Here is a 16,536-nt window from a genome sequence, read left to right as displayed (position 1 = left end):
AGGCGCATCCTCCAGCAGGCCCCCCTGCACTGCTGATCAGCACTTTCAGCAGGCAGGGATTTAGAAATCCACGCCTCCTGAAAGGACTGTGCTGATTGGCTGAGCGCTCAGTCAATTACAGGCAGCGGTTAGCTATTCATTAGCGCTGAGCAGGAGGTTGGACCAGATGATCCTGGAGGTCCCTTCCAACTCTATCATTCTATGAAGCGTTTTTGATGAAATTTGGCAGGGAGATAGCTGGCATCTTGAGGAAGGACATAGGTTACGTTTTATCCCTAAAATTTATAAAGTTCTCTAGGGAGCGCGACAAGACAGATTTATTTGGTGGTGCCCTAAGACTCATAATCTAAAGTCCGACTGGCCTGAGACTGCTCTGGGGTCTCTACTGCTCTAAGAGCAGCTTGTCTTTCAGCTTGTTGATGCCTTCTTGCCTAAGTGTGGTCATCAGATTCTAGTCATTTTCACAGCTGGCGCTACACGCTAGATCTGACTTGCGTGGCATATTAAAAGAAGACCAAAAAATGAATAGGAAATGCGATTATCAAAAGGAAACCATTTCTTAGACAGCTGAGGTAAAATAAAATCTGTGCTTTGATTAGTTGGTATTTGTTATACTGCTGGGGTAAAATGAAAGCTGTGCTGTGATTGGTTGGTATGGACAAGACAGATTTTCTTTAAAATCTCAATCCATGTTAATGTGTCTTTCGTTCAAGTTGTAAGGCAAAATCTGTCTGTGTCGTACAGCCCAGCTTTCATTTCTTACACTGCTGAGGTAAAATTAAAGCTGTGCTGTGATTGGTTGCTCTGGGCAACACAGATTTTCTTTAATCCCTTAGGGTGCATTCACACAAACGTATATCGGCTCAGTTTTCACGCCAAGCCGATATACGTCGTCCTCATCTGCAGGGGGGGAGGATGGAAGAGCCAGGAGCAGGAACTGAGCTCCCGCCCCCTCTCTGCCTACTCTCCACCCCTCTGCATTTTTGCAATGGGGAGAGGCGGGACGGGGGCAGGGCTAATTCTCGGCACTTAGCCCCGTCCCCATCCCGCCTCCTTTCATTGCAAATAGTGCAAAATAAACTTTTATACACTAAGCGCAGGAGTGTCCATAGACTATTATAACAGACTATGCGAGCTGGCCGGCAAAGGGAGATGAAGGGATTCACCAGTAGTACAGAAGGAGCTGTTCCCCTGCAGGGTAGATGGGGGGATTCCCCAGCAGCATGGATGGAGAGGTTCCCCAGTGATGAAGGGAAGCTCTGGGGAGATGAAGGGAAGCCTCGGGGGACCCCCTTCATATCTCTCTCCAGCAGCACATATTTTCTGTCCCTCTCATTGTGGAAAGATCATGGCTGAAGCTTGGGACTTCAGCGTGAAAAAGTCGTCCGTTCTGACAATTTTTCTGCAGCTAGAGTTGTGATTTTTTTTGTGCAGCTAGCAGTGTGTAAGTTCCCCCCTGTGTGAATGAGCCCTAAAACTGTCTGTGAACCTAAACTTGCTTGCTTTTATATAGTATAAATACTCACTACACTATTCTGTTTAATCAAAAAATGGATCCTAGATCTGATTACAACTAACCCCTTAATGACCCATGATGGATATGTCTGGGTTGCCAGATGGTGAATAGGGTGGGCTCAGGAGTCGAGCTTGCTCCATATTCAGAGACTATCAGCTTTTACTTATTGATGGAGAATACTGACTAGAATACTGCTGTACAAAATCATTTATGTGATGTATTGCTTCCTGTATAGAGAAAGTAATGAAAGTTGTCACAGTCCATATCTTGTTACCAGCAATACTGTATTTTAACTCCTTAATACCACAGGATATAAGTTTACGTCCTGGCTGGGAGGGGGCACTTAATTCAACAGTACAGAAACGTACATCCTATGTGTAGCGTGGGCTCAGCTTCTGAGCCCGCACCATCCCACAGCAGGAGCGGGAAGTGAGTGACAATCAGACTCTCTTTGCAACAGCAGGGATCGGTGATAATATTGATCACCGCTGAGAATGTCTGTATAAGAATGGCCTTAAAGGGCCCATGAGCCCAGGGGCGTAACTATAGGGGATGCGGTTGCACCCGGGCCCAGGAGCCTCAGGGGGCCCATAAGGCCTCTCTTCTCTATATAGGGAGCCAAGTACTATGAATAAAGCATTATAGTTGGGGGCTCTGTTACAGGTTTTGCATTGGGGCCCAGGAGCTTCATGTTACGCCTCTGCATGAGCCCTTATAGAGTGACTCTCCATTTCGGATCATAAAGGGGGGTTGCAAACAGGAAACCCTCCACTATGACAGCCATAAACCCTCAACCCTGAGATCATGAGACAAAGCTTTTAAGATCCAGATTCAGAATAGTGGCTTCATTATTGAAAATAAGCATGGACAGCAATGGAGGAGTTGCCTGTGGCAAGCAGTCAGATCCTTTCTATCATCCAGCACTAGAAAAATGAGAAAAGTAATCTGATTAGTTGTTCTGGCAAACAATTCCGCATAATGTCTTCCTAATATATGAAGAGTATGAAGGTCTTTTTACATGTCCTTCCAGCGATAAGCACTGATCAGCAAGATCGGCACTCGTTTACCTGGCCTTCACACAGAGGCTTCGGAACGTACGGGCTACAAATGATTATTTAATACTTGTGGTTGCTTGTCCACCATACAGTTTTGTCCTTAAAGGGGTTGTCCCGCGGCAGCAAGTGGGTCTATACACTTCTGTATGGCCATATTAATGCACTTTGTAATATACATTGTGCATTAATTATGAGCCATACAGAAGTTATAAGAAGTTTTTCACTTACCTGCTCCGTTACTAGCGTCCTCGTTTCCATGGACTAATTTTCGCCGTCTAATGGCCAAATTAGCCGCGCTTGCGCAGTCCGGGTCTTCTTCTTTTCTGAATGGGGCTCCGTGTAGCTCCGCCCCGTCACGTGCCGATTCCAGCCAATCAGGAGGCTGGAATCGGCAATGGACAGCACAGAAGCCCTGCGGTCCACCGAGGGAGAACATCCCGGCGGCCATCTTCAGCAGGTAAGTAAGAAGTCAACGGAGCGCGGGGATTCAGGTAAGCACTCTCCGGTGTTCTTTTTTAACCCCTGCATCGGGGGTTGTCTCACGCCGAACGGGGGGGGGGGGGGGGGTTTGAAAAAAAAAAAAAACGTTTAGGCGCGGGACAACCCCTTTAATGAAGATTTTTTTTATATGCACAAAAGATGCGATCAACCGATAAATGAGCATTCGTTAGTTTGTCAGTTGATTGGGTCTAGCATCATATGACCCGTTAATCAGGTAAATGAAGCTCCTATGAACATTTTTGCTAAATCATCTGTGTAAGAGGCCCTTTTCTCAATCTGAAATATTTTCCTGAGCTTCAAGATGTGAGACTGAGGGGCCTTCACACTGGTGAGAAAATTGCGCAATGCGAGAGTGAGTGAGAATGCATCATTGTGAAACCAATGATTTTCAATAGTTTTATTCTCATTTGCAATGTTCTCACTCCTGCGATGCTGTGTGAAAAAAAAAATCACAGCATCTCCTTTCTTTTTGCGATATCGCCCATTGTTTTCAAACAATGGGAGAACATCGTGATCCCCTGCCGCGGCTGTGACAGCTGCCCTGGGGAATTCCTTCAGCCCCACGGGGAATCGCTTCAGAAGCGGTGTGGAAATCCCTTCAGCCGTGGCGGGGGTAAAGAGATTCCCTGTGGGGATGAAGGGATTCCTCACAGTGATGAATTGAAAACGCCTCGCATCCAGGGGTTTCACATGGATTGCGAGGCTGTTGCACAGACTCATAACACGTGGTGGATGGAGTCAATGAAACCCACAGATCTCTCTCTCACTCTCCCCCCCAGCTCACCGCCGCAACTCACCGCTCTCCCCCGCCGGCACCCGAATCTTTAGAGACGAGTGGGCAGGTACTCGCATAAGGCACTACTCGCTCCAGTAGTTTGCCTTAGCGAGTACGCTCGCTCGTCTCTAATCCAAAACTACTCATGAGCATGAAACTTTATTACCCACTGAAAGCATGAGCTGCTGATGGGTAATGGATTTGGGCATGTTATATAGCAGAGATGATAATCACTATGGTGCTTAAGAGACTCCCTAATAATACAGTAATTTCCAACCTTTGGATCTCTAGTTGCTGCAAAACTCCAACACCTGGCATGTTTTGCAACAGCTGTAAAGACAAAAGTTTGAGACCTCTGCAATTACTATGTAACCACTCTGCTGGAGTTTTCGTGTTAGTAAAGCCACCATCTGCGGCGAGGTGGTGTTACTATTCTCCTTGTGGCCTCAGTCTGCTTTTGGTAAGATATGTATGTTCTTAGGGTTATCAGCCAGTAACAGCCCTATAATAATTCTGTTAGTGCAGGTAAGCTTGTTGCTAATGTCCTGTAAAGTAAAGAGTAAAGTCTGCCCTAATGTCACCGTTATCAAATCCAAACAAACTCAATATTTTTGAAGCAATCATTTGAGTTTAATGCTGCCAGGGCCTTTTTTATATATTGTAGGCTATATTCATGAAAGATCTCAGTGAATGTGTTTATACAGTAATGTATCACATAACAGGAAACAATATCTGGAATTAGTTCTGGCTAATGAAACAAATCATGAGTCAATGACCATTTTGAGGCGTGCCATGTCATTTTGTTCAATTTACTGATAGAGATGAATCTATGAATCCTCCCTCATCAATCTGCTAATTTGCAATTTAGCCGTTATTGAGCGATTCGATTTGATATACATGAACGGAAGCAAATGATGAGTAAATCAAGTCGTCCATTGCGTTCTGTAGGCTGGTAAATTGACAAATGGTGGCAAACTGACAAATGGGATAAATTATCCAAGACTGATTTTCTTCTCCCTATTGTACTTGTTGGGTTGTATTTATTAGTTAAGGAATATCTTAAATGAGTGTCTGTCATGTGAAATTAACCCTACTAATTATTAGCGCTCTCAGATCAGCCCTCAGACATGGAGGGGCATCAAACCATGATTACTGGCAGAGCTTCAATCATAGAGAAATCTTTAGTCTTCTGCAGTTCGCAAACGAGCCCAAGACCATAGATTGGGCAGACCATACTGCTTAGACTCATCCTGTTCTAGTATTCTTGGTCTTCCTCAGCCTCTTCCCTGGCTTAATGATTGACAGCTCCCTTCTGCAATCATTGAAGGGGTTATTTAAATTAAAGAAACCCCTGTGAACAGGTCCCCCTTGCTTTAAAATAACAAATTAGCAGTTACTCATTTCTCCCCACTTTCCCGCTTTTCCTCGCTGCTGGCATCGGTCTCCACTGTCTGTTTACAAGCAGCTGTGACGCCCTGTAAATCTGCTGTAGCAGCCAATGACAGCGCTCAGATATGATCGCTGAGTGCTGTCATTGGCTGCTACAGCTTGTTTGTAAACAAGCTCAGGGTGAAAAGTGATGTCATAGGGAGACCGGAGCTAGTGGCGGAGGACAAATGTAGGAGAGGTGAGTAACTGCTGACTTTTTATTTTAATGCATGGGGCTGAACTCGGACAACCTCTTTAAGAAAGGGAAGGGAATGAGCAAGATCAAGAGCAGTAGCACAAGACGAATCAGATGGTCTCGGGCTCGTTTGCATACAGCGTGTCAAGAAGAATAAAGATTTCTCCGTGATGGAAGCTATGCCAGAAGAAATCATGGTATGATACCCTCCATGTCGGAGCACTGATCTGACAGCGCTAATAGTTAGTAGGGTTAATTTCACATGACAGGCTTCCTTTAAGATGTCCATACACATTAAGGGCTCTTTCACACGAGCGTATATTGGCCGCTATTTTCACGGCCGGCCAATATATAAGCTACGATGTGAGGAGTAAAAACTCGTGAACTGGTGCACAAATCTAACGTTTGTGCGCCCGTTCAAACGGCATGGGTCCTGGCGCATATACGCCAAGGCTGCCATGCCGCTGAGTCTTCCCCTTCCCTCCCTCTCGCCGCCACAACTTCTCTCTCCTACCCATTGGCTGATTGCAATGGCAGGGGGTGGGATGGGGGAAGAGCTAACTGCCGCCCTGTTTTGCCTCCTTCCATTGCTGGCTGTGGACAAGGGGTGGGAGCTTAGCTCGCCCCCCCCAATCACGCCCCTTCTCCGCAGCCAGCAATGGGAGAAGCCAGGACGGGGTGGCACTTAGCTTCGCCCCCTCCCACTGGAATCAGCTGGAGGGGAGGAGAGAAGAGGGAGGGGGTTAAGCTGTCATGCTGCTAAACTCCCTGCCACCTCCCTTTTCCAGACGCTGTCATTGGCTCCCATAGGAGCCCATGCAGCGGCCTACATATTCCAGCTGGAAAGATAGTTCCAGGACTATCTTTTGGGCCCGACGTAAAAACGCCCAGCACTATATTGGCTGACCGGGAACTTTTACGTTGCAGGAATACGGCCATGTGATCTGATGCATTGGAATCCAATGCATCAGATCACAGCGTATATTGGCCGACTGTGAAAACGGCCGGCTGATATACTCTCGTGTGAAAGAGCCTTCAAGCAATATAGCTTTAGCCAACCGATGATAGAGTGTCATTGTCTGGAAACAAGTGGTCCACATTTGAAATTTGTGTCTAGCACTGTCACTCAGTGTCATTGAACACGTATGACCAATTTGAACACCTGTATGGCCAATATGGACTAAAATGTGTATGGTTGCATCTGCATAATGATCATTTTACCAGATGATTGTCTGTTTAATGGATGTTTAATTAGCAACTTACTTCTAATATTTATGGCCAGGTTTAAATACAAGATGGTGCCTGATCATTCAGTATAAACAATTATATATCCGGTGTAGAAAACAGCAAAGCATGTATATAAAGTACATTGTAAGACCCCACTATTATAACAGTATGCTCCAAATTGAAGGATGACATAGGACAGACTTGGCATGCTAGTTGCACTAGTGGTACCAGAGCATATGATGGTGTAGGCATGGCTGGATTTACATGCAAGAAATGTAGGGGAGAGGCTTGTTGAAGGGAACATTTAGGGTACATTTACATGAAGTGGAAAATCCGCACCAAAATCCGTATCAAAACCACTACAAAGAGAGCTTCAAAATCTGAGTCATTGATGTGGTTTATGATGCAGACCGGCAGCAGATTCCACTTCTTCAACTGACAGGGTGAACTCTGATGCAGATCTGCATCAAAAACTATGTCAAAATCTGTACCAATAGTGCAAATTTTGGCAATTATTGTGTTGTAGATTTTTGTGTGGATTTTCTGCTATAGAAATTTTGCACCATTTTCCGCTACATGAGCATATCCTTACATATGACTATATTGAACAGTGTGTATTGTTATGTAAATTATGCATGTATACATATAATAGATGTCCACTTTATTAGTGACACCCTTCTAGTAGAGCATTAGGCCTCCTTTGGCCATCAGAATAGCAGCAATTCATATATATTAGTGGCAATCTGGGGGTAACTCACTTACGGGATCACCAGCTACTCCTCCTAAGATGATTGGCACCACACACATAAAGGCTCAGGTCACAAGGGCGTAGCTAAAGGCTAAAGGGCCCGGGTGCAAAAGTTTACCTTGGGGCCCCCAAACGCAGAGGCGTAACTTGAAGCTCCTGGGCCCCAATGCAAAACTTGTAACAGGGCAACCAATTTTAATCCTTTATTCATAGCACTAGGCTCCCTATATGGGGAAGAGAGGCCTTATGGGTCCCCTAAGGCTCCTGGGCCCGGGTGCCACCGCATCCCCTATAATTACGCCAGTGGCTCAGGACCACCGGATTACTTAAACTTTGGCTTCCACTAGTTTTATTTTATACACAGCAAACAGTTTTACAGCATCAGCATACTAAAACATAATACGATCTTTGGGATTCCCAACCTGCAGGGTCCCAGTCACTATCTCCCACCCGGGGTACCTAGAGGTTGTCCTCCCCTGCCAGACACGTGACAGGCCCAGACAGGTCCATGCCGGACCTCAGATTCCCAGTTCCTGACATTGCCTCTGCAGCTTCTCTGACTGGCTCTCAGCAGGGAACTGAATATGTCTGAAGTTTTTAGATCCTCCAAAGACACCCGTACAGCTGTCTCTGCTGATTAGCACACAGAAGACCTGGTTTCACACCCTCTAACACAATATATATTATAAATATATACACATACACACATATATACACATATGGATATATATATATATCTATATATTGTGGCAAGTCAGGGTCTCTCGCCTAAAGGGTCACCATCCTTTCTGTCCGGAATGGGCACCACATGTATAGAAACAGCTCTGAATACTTGGATTCTCTTTAAACACTCTTGCGCCTGTCAGCGTTTATTTCATATACTGCAACGTTCATTACATCAACAAAGTCCATTAGTCTGTACCCCACCAAGGTGAGAGTCTAGGTTCGTCCTCCCTGTCAGAATCGAGGCCTCCACTGGTCCACACTGGACCTCAAGCTTGCAGCCCTTTCAGCTCTGCTGAGCTGTCAACTTCCCGTGAGATGTGCAGGAACTGATCCTTTTTATCTAAGTTCCTGCCACACCCACAGGCGGTTTCTCTCTCTCAGGCACCAGAATGCCTATCTATAGCCCGCTGCAGGCCATTTTTTGTACTGCACTCCTACAATATACAGTGGCAAGGCTGTTCACAGAATGGCTTGCAGGGGTCTGTAAACAGGACTTCTATATACTGAAGGTGTGCTAATCAGCAGTGGGTCTGTCTGGAGGAGCTAAAAACTCCACACACATTCAATTGCAAGCTGGGGCTGGAAAGCTGGAAGCCAAAGCTGCTGCTGAGAGAGCAGAGCTTCATGCCAGACCAGTGCTGCCACCAGAAGCCAGAGCTAAGCCAGGCTCTGAGAGAAAGGCTGAAAGTCTGATGTCTGTGGGAGACCAGGCTGAGGTACGGCCAATGTCTGATGGGGAAGAACGGCCCCAGACTGACAGCTTGTTGAGTATGTTTAGTGGCCTTAGGCCACGGTGTAGTAGTGAGTGAAGGAACTATTAATTAGTTAGCGTCTCGACGGGCAAGTGTTTATTATTTTTCATAGCACCAAGTGTATGTGCTGCCAGTGGCAGATATGTTTACACTGGATTTCCTTGCTGCCGCTGAATGTTGAAGAAAATAAAAGTAATTTGGATTTTTACATGACACAATCACCAAAAGTTGAACAGCAGCAAAAAACAAGCACTAACCCGAAAAGTGTGAGGGGATATTAAATCCAGTGAGTCTGCCCGCCACTTAGGGTAGGTTTTTGGACTGGAAAACTTCAACACAGCAGTCAAGAAATAAATAACTGAGTGGCAGCAGTTATGGGTGCAAATAAAACAAAAATGTATTCCTCCATAAGAACTAAGGGAACGACGTATCGACCTGGAGATGGTCAAGGAACTTCAAAACAACCATCTCTAGTCGATACGTCATTCACTTAGTTTTTATGGAGGAATACATTTTTGTTTTATTTGCACCCATAACTGCTGCCACTCGATTATATATTTCTTGTTTTTTTACATGGACTGAGTATGCCGCTGTGTTGTTGATAACCCCCATTCCCCCTGCAGACATTGTCACATAAAATATATATACATCCCACAGTTGCTGGAGGGTGCATGGGCGAGGGTCCATAGAGTGAACACGATGACCGAGATGGTCACACAGATATTAGGGGGCCAGGGAACTATTTGGAAGTCTTAGTTCCGCTCCTCCAACCACTGTCGGACATTTCTATCCATATGAAATGTCGTATTATCTTGCTGAAAGATCCCATCTACCCCATATAAGACAAACAGCACATATGGGTGTACGTGATTTGCAGGAAGGATTTATAACCAAATTGGCTCAGAATGCCTTCCATATAAATGAGCGGCCCAGAGAATGCCACCAAAAAATGTCCCTGAAAATAACGCTGCCGCCACCAGCTTGCAGTCTCTGACATTTCTCACCTGACACGCCAAAGTCCAACAGTTCAATGCAGCAGAAAACGTGGCTCATTGGAGAAGGCAACCCTTTGGCAATCAGCGGTGGTCCAATTCGGATGCTGAAGCCTTTTGTTCTGATACACCTGCTGCAGTGACCATCCGTCTGCTTCGGAGCCCCATACGCAGATGGTTTGCTGAGCTGTTGTTTCAGACACACATCTGGTAGCCCCTTGATTAAATGTTATAATGAGCTGCTCCACTGTAGCGTATTGGTTGGCCCTCGCGCACCTTCATAGTCGACGTTCACCTCTCACATCAGTGGTTCGTGGTGCTCCGCAGTTCCCACGGCGGTTATTTCCAATGGTGCCATTTGTCCAGTAATGATACACTTTCACCACAGCGGTTAAACAGTTTACAAACTGCGCTGTTTGAGTAATAGTCATCCTTGACCGAAAGCAAATAATCATCCCATTTTGCAACTTTGATTAATCGCCCCTTTTACCCATGACGACAACGAGTGATATGTGAGCAGACAGCCTATCGCACACTATATACCCACCAAGCCAACCCACCACACGTCACTTCCTTCACTCTGCCAACTTCGAAAGTAGGAGGTGGTCATAATAGCATTTAACATTTTAAAGCTATACATGACATGGTGGTGTCTGGAACACCAGAAAACATTTGCTCCAGAGGTGTGAATCTAGTACTGGGGCAGGCCAATGGTCGGAAAGAGGAATTTGCACTCATTACAAACAGTAATGGCAGAAGAGCTGACAGTAACTGTGCAGAAAAAATATGCGCATGTGAACAAACCCATTGAAATCAATAGGTTATATTCTCTGAGTTTTGCATGCTCAAATACGCATGTGTGACGCCGGCTATGAGCAGCTGTAAGGGTGCCTGCACACGAACGGAATTTCCAGCGCGTTATTTTAGGCACATTATCTGCCCCAGACCGCAGTCAATATACTCCTATGAGGATCCGCAGTTGTCCCCAGACGGACGGATTTGTATCGCGTTTTTTCACGCGCGTGAAAAAATCTGCGACCTGTCCTAATTTGGGTCGGATTCTGCACGTGAAGCCTCCAATACAAGTGAATTGGTGCGTTTTTTCACGCAGTACATCCGCAGTGCAGCTGCGGATGGAGTCACTGGTTGCTATGACTACAGGAAGTAGGCATGGTAGGAGACGTCCCAACACACAGCAGAGCTTCACAGGCAAATTTGTAGAGGGAGATAGGTAGTATTTCTTGCCAATGCAGGATGTAAGAATGCAAAATCTGTAGTAATGAATTCCTCTTGTGAATTTTTTTGCAGTGACTGAAATAAAGTCACGCTGGAGAAGCGCCCGAAAAAAGTTACATGGATCAACCATGCCCACAAAGACATCTGCTCACCGGGTGAAAGCATGTTGCCAGAATAATTTAACGGTGCTCGCACAAGCAAGAGGGACAAAACGGAGTCTGGGTGTTGGTTTTTAAGCTGTTTTCCAAGGAATGGGCAGTTCTCTAGGGGTTGGGTTTACAATAAGGGGTGTCTGCTGGTTTTTCTGCGCGTTTTTTTCCACAACACATCCGCGTATATCCGGGCGTGATTTTTCACGCATCCGCACCTATCCGCAAGCACCTTTAGGTACCATACGCGCGTGAAAATCCACTAGCAGAATCCGGAACGCTCGTGTGCAGGCGGCCTTTGTAGTACATGGAGGCGGCTCTGAGTGAAGACCTAACTCTGTGTTCTCCATATACCTGCGAGGGTATGTAAAAAGAGAGGATCGCAGAACTCATGCTGCGCTAAGGTAGGATAATAATAGGATATATCATAAGTGTTATTTTTCATGCGACCTATCAGTTCAGGTGAAAAAACGTCCATGTATATAGCCTAATGGGCCATAATTGGGCCGTGTGCATGGATTAACAAGGATAGTAAATGGCCCCAAATATTCAAGTGTGCTGGAGGCCGGTTAACTGGCCCTGACATGCGTCTGTCAGAAACCAGTGGTAAGTTCCTGTTGATCGATCATCATAAGATTCCTCTTCATGTCCATTTCAAACACAAAATCCCCCGTGTGAGTATTCTGTTCTTGGTCTGAAAAGCTATCTATTTTAATGGTCTTCATATAGGATTAAAGGTGCTTTCCGGTAACATACTGTATATTGATGTCCTATCCTTAGAATTAACCATTGATGTGTGTTAGGTGGTTGGAGTCTATCAGTAAAACTATAGGGCTGAAGCATTGTTCTTCCAGTCCTAGACTCCACCGACATCTGGTGGCTGTGCCTGGTACTGCAGTGCTTTTCCTTTAGGTCAACATGGATGCTGTTGAGCCTTAAAAAATCTGGAAGGTGCAGGGACCCACCAGTAAATGGCAGCAGCCCCTATATTCTACCAACAGCCTCAGATGTGACAATAGGCCCTGTCCCATCAAACAAATAAATTGCATACGGGTCCGTTTAGACTAGCCAATTTCTTTTATGAATGAACGAACAATGTCAGAGTTCACTCGGGCAGCCCATTTGTACAGGCAGATACATCGTTGGCTCGTTCAAACAAGAAATCGTTCAGATGTTCACATTCGCTGTATAAGTGAATGAGAACTATTGGCATTTAAACTGAATGAGCCAATGATGATTTTTATACCTGCATAAAATGAACAATGGACGAAAAGCGAACGATTTATCGCTTGTCATTTCATTGTTGGCTGCATTCAGACTGAACTGCATTCAGATTGTCGTTCCTTTTGGCTCATTTGAACAATTTTATTGAACTATAATCGTTCCGTATAGAAGAGCCATAGGCCAATGTCACACAAGTGTTGGTGTATTTGCGGAAGCATTTGCGCTGCCTTGTTGCTGAAGGGGTGTTTCCTTTTTTATGTAAGCATCAGTGTTTTAAATCTACTTTTTACGCGTACAAATCATGAGCAATTGCGTGTGCCAAAGAATATGCAGTGATGCTCTCAGCTATTTAAAGGGCCTATTAATGTAATGTTTTCTTTCCCTGCGCAAATGTGCAGGAAAATAGAGCATGCTGCATATTTTTGGGGAGAAACCGAATTGCGCACACTAAATATGCACATGTGAATGAGCCTATTGAAATAAATGGGTTCTATTTTCTGCGTATTGCATGCACAAATTCTGCGTGCTCAAATACACATGTGACACAGGCCTTAAGGAATGATCAAAAAGTCATATATACCCTAAAATGGTACTACAGCTCGTCCTGCAAAAAATGAGCCCTCAGACCTACCCATCAATGGGGGTCAGAAGTTGGCAACAGAAATAATTTTTTTAAGTAGTACAATATAAAAAAACAATATAAATTTGGTATCGCCATAAACGTACTGACCCACAGAATAACATAACAGAATTTTTAACTACCATGAACACCGTAAATATGATCCCCACAACAACAAAAAGGTGACATCGCATTTTTTTTCCCTTTCACCTCATGTAAAACTTTTTTAAAGTTTTCCACCCCATTATATGGTATGTTAAATGGTACCATTAAAATATACAACTCTTCTCGCAAAAAAAACCAGCCCTCATCTCCAGTAGCTATGTCACCGGAAAAATTTTAAAAAGTTGTGATTTTTTGATAGTGGGAAGGTATAAATGACAACAAAAATATGAAAAAGAGCTGCGGTAGAAAAGGGTTAAATATGCAGTCTATTATAGAAGGCTGTAGATATTTTATCTTTAACCTACATTAGTAATTATAGGGATAATATCTTCATCACTGAGAGCTCGAAAGAACTGTACCACATTCATATGACAATACAGGTCAAGGGTGTACCTACCATCGAGACAGACATGCGATTGTTACGTATGACGACCAGATTTTCCCAGGGTCAAAGTGGGACAGAGAGGTGTGGTCAGGGGCGGGGCTTATCCGACGTATGATTTTACCTCCGTTATTATAAAAAATACAGGGCCGTTTCAAAAAAGGCAGGGAGTAAATTACACAGCATTTCTGCATCCAAAAAAACAGTTAGAATCGGCACCATTGCAGTGGATTTTGACATTTCATCATATGCGGTGCTCCCACTCACCTCCTCCGAAGGTCTTTCCACTGTCAGCACTCCTCCCCTTCTAGTAGTGGCCTCACCAGACCAGCATCACCCGACTAGCGGCTCTGCACCTGTCCAGGCCACTGGGAACCTGAAGCCAGCGAGCACTGACTGCAGGAAGCCTTCGGAGGAGGTGAGGGGGAGCGCCGCAAAGTATCAAATCAGCTGCGGGTATGCAAGTGATTTCTGTCAAAATCTGCACCAATTGTACAGATTTTGACAGTTTTTTTAGATGCGGAATTTAGATCAAAAATTTCCTATGCAGACATTCTGCAGCATTTCCGCAATTTGTAAACATCTGCTAAGTTAGCTTGAGGTATGCTGCCATGTGCAGAGTGGCCTCAGTAGTAATAGTGTCCAATATATAGGCCCCAGTAGTATTACTATTACTACTGTGGCAGATATAGGGGTCACGATTACTAATAATATTAGTAATAGTGCGCCATGTATCAGCCCCAGTAGTAATAGTGACTCCCACAGTGGCCCCAGTAGTAATAGTCCTCCCCTATACCAGCCCCAGCAATAATAGTGACACCCACAGTAGCCTCGGTAGTATTAGCGCTCCCCTATACCAGCCCCAGTAATTATAGTGACTCCCACAGTAGCCCCATTAGTATTACCACTACCCTAAGACCTAGATACTTACCCGCCTCCTGGTTTTCACAGCCCTGCTGCTGGTGGAAGTGTGTGCACCCACAGCAACGCCTCCTCCCCTCTCCTCTCTTGCAGAACCAAAGAGGAGAGGTCAGGGGAGGAAGATCCTGTATGCACACACTGCTGTCAGCGTGTGCATCCAGCGACGGCGCTGCAGACGGATTACAGACCGGGGAGCCACGGCACCCTGGCTGGTAATCACTTTAATGGTGACAAATGGCTGTCCCGCTGGGGTCCGAGAGGAAAGCTGGACACAGGGTCCCAAAGCGGGACTGTCCCATCTAAATCTGAACGTCTGGTCACCTTAACTATTGGGACCTTGAAGAGAGGGGCCACAGATTTGATTGCGCCATCCCTTTTGCTACTGGATAGTAAGAACATATGGAAGATCTTCCTCTTGCATTATTAGTAAAGATGAGCGAACGTGTTCGGCTCCGCCCCTTTTCGCCCGAACACCGAACTTTGCGAGCAATTCCGTGCTCGGGCGAAAAAAGTTCGGGGGTCGCCGTGGCAGCGCGGGGGGGTGCGGCGGGGAGTGGGGGGGAGAGGGAGAGAGAGAGGGCTCCCCCCTGTTCCCCGCTGCTGCCGCCCGCGCCGCCGCGCCTCTCCCCGCCCCCCGGCGCCCCCCGAAGCTTTACGCGCGGACACTGAAGTCCTCGGCAAAGCCGGTGTCCGGGTGCGTAAGTGTTCGTTAAGAACACGTTCGCTCATCTCTAATTATTAGCAAACAAGGAGGTGGATAATTAGCCCAAGGGTCGTATTAAAGGGCATGGAATGAGAAAAAAAGACTAGACACCATAAAGATGGGTCTAATCCATTAAAGTTTTTCTATGGGGTCCCATCTATTCTATGATACAGATGATCATGTGCAGGGGATGAATATGTAGCAGAAGCAGGGTGATCAGCAGGAAAGTACATATAAGTTCCTGTATACACAGATCACCACTCTTAGGTTTCCAGCACACTAATATTTTTTAGTCTGCGTCGAGTCCGTTAAAAAAATAGACTAGTCGGACAGCATGCAGTCTCATATTACTCAATGAGGCAACACTCACTAGCAAGTTTTTCTAGACACGGGCTACATGAAAAAACTAATCGCATGCACTATTCGGATCTATTTTACCGTCAAGACTGAGACTCGCCCATTCAACTCGATGGGGATTTAAAAAAAAAAGGGGCAGCAGTGAGATGCCGATGCAGAAAAAATAATTGGTCTTGTTTCATTCAGTTGTTATCTTTTTTCGCAAATGTGAAAAAACGGATGGCGCATGTAAGGAAAAAAACAGAGGTACGGACCAAATATGGACCAAATACGGAGGCTACATCTGTTTTTTTGCGAACATAATATGGACATTTTTTATGCAAGTCTGCTCCTAGCCTTACTATCAGAATGTTCAGTAGCGTTCTACAGCAATGTACATGTTTGGGCAGAGATTCATATGGTAATAGAGATATATGAGGGACAGGATACAGAAGGTTTCATTAACAGAACACCAGCGTACATTACATATAGTTACACAGCTGTTCAGTTACTGGTTGGAGGAACATGACGGAAAAAAGCAAGATTTACAATAAACTGTTTACACAGGTCTTGAATGCAGATGAGATGCAATACTAGACATGGCCCAAGAGTTGCATGATCCATATGTTGGCTGAGTATGTCATATCACAGTGATCCCGGTTTTCACTACTGGTAAAGGCCATTATAATGGGCTCCACAAACTCCGTCCTTCTAAACCGTTGCACATCGTACCCACTTATGCATACATATCTTTCTGTACTCACCTCCAACTCTTCTCCCTGTGCTATCTTGCCACTTGTATTTATGTAACTCAGGGGAAATAAAGTAAATATATCTTCCTCATTATGCCAGAATGTGCACACACCTCCTTGGCTTCCATGCCAG

General features: G+C 45.3%; 1 protein-coding gene across 1 annotated transcript in view; it reads right to left on the bottom strand.

Moving 5' to 3' along the window:
- The window catches only part of SLC2A5 (solute carrier family 2 member 5), a 47,191-nt gene extending 30,655 nt beyond the window's left edge, over window positions 1-16,536 (bottom strand). Inside the window, exon 1 of the mRNA XM_066606867.1 lies at window positions 16,416-16,536. The gene's annotated coding sequence lies outside the window, so the exon portion shown is untranslated. The remainder of the gene's footprint in view (window positions 1-16,415) is intronic.

Source organism: Eleutherodactylus coqui, chromosome 6 (assembly GCF_035609145.1).
Source record: "Eleutherodactylus coqui strain aEleCoq1 chromosome 6, aEleCoq1.hap1, whole genome shotgun sequence".
Taxonomy (NCBI): Eukaryota; Metazoa; Chordata; class Amphibia; order Anura; family Eleutherodactylidae; genus Eleutherodactylus; species Eleutherodactylus coqui.
Note: the sequence above shows the minus strand (reverse complement) of the source record. Positions and strands in the feature narration are given on the sequence as shown.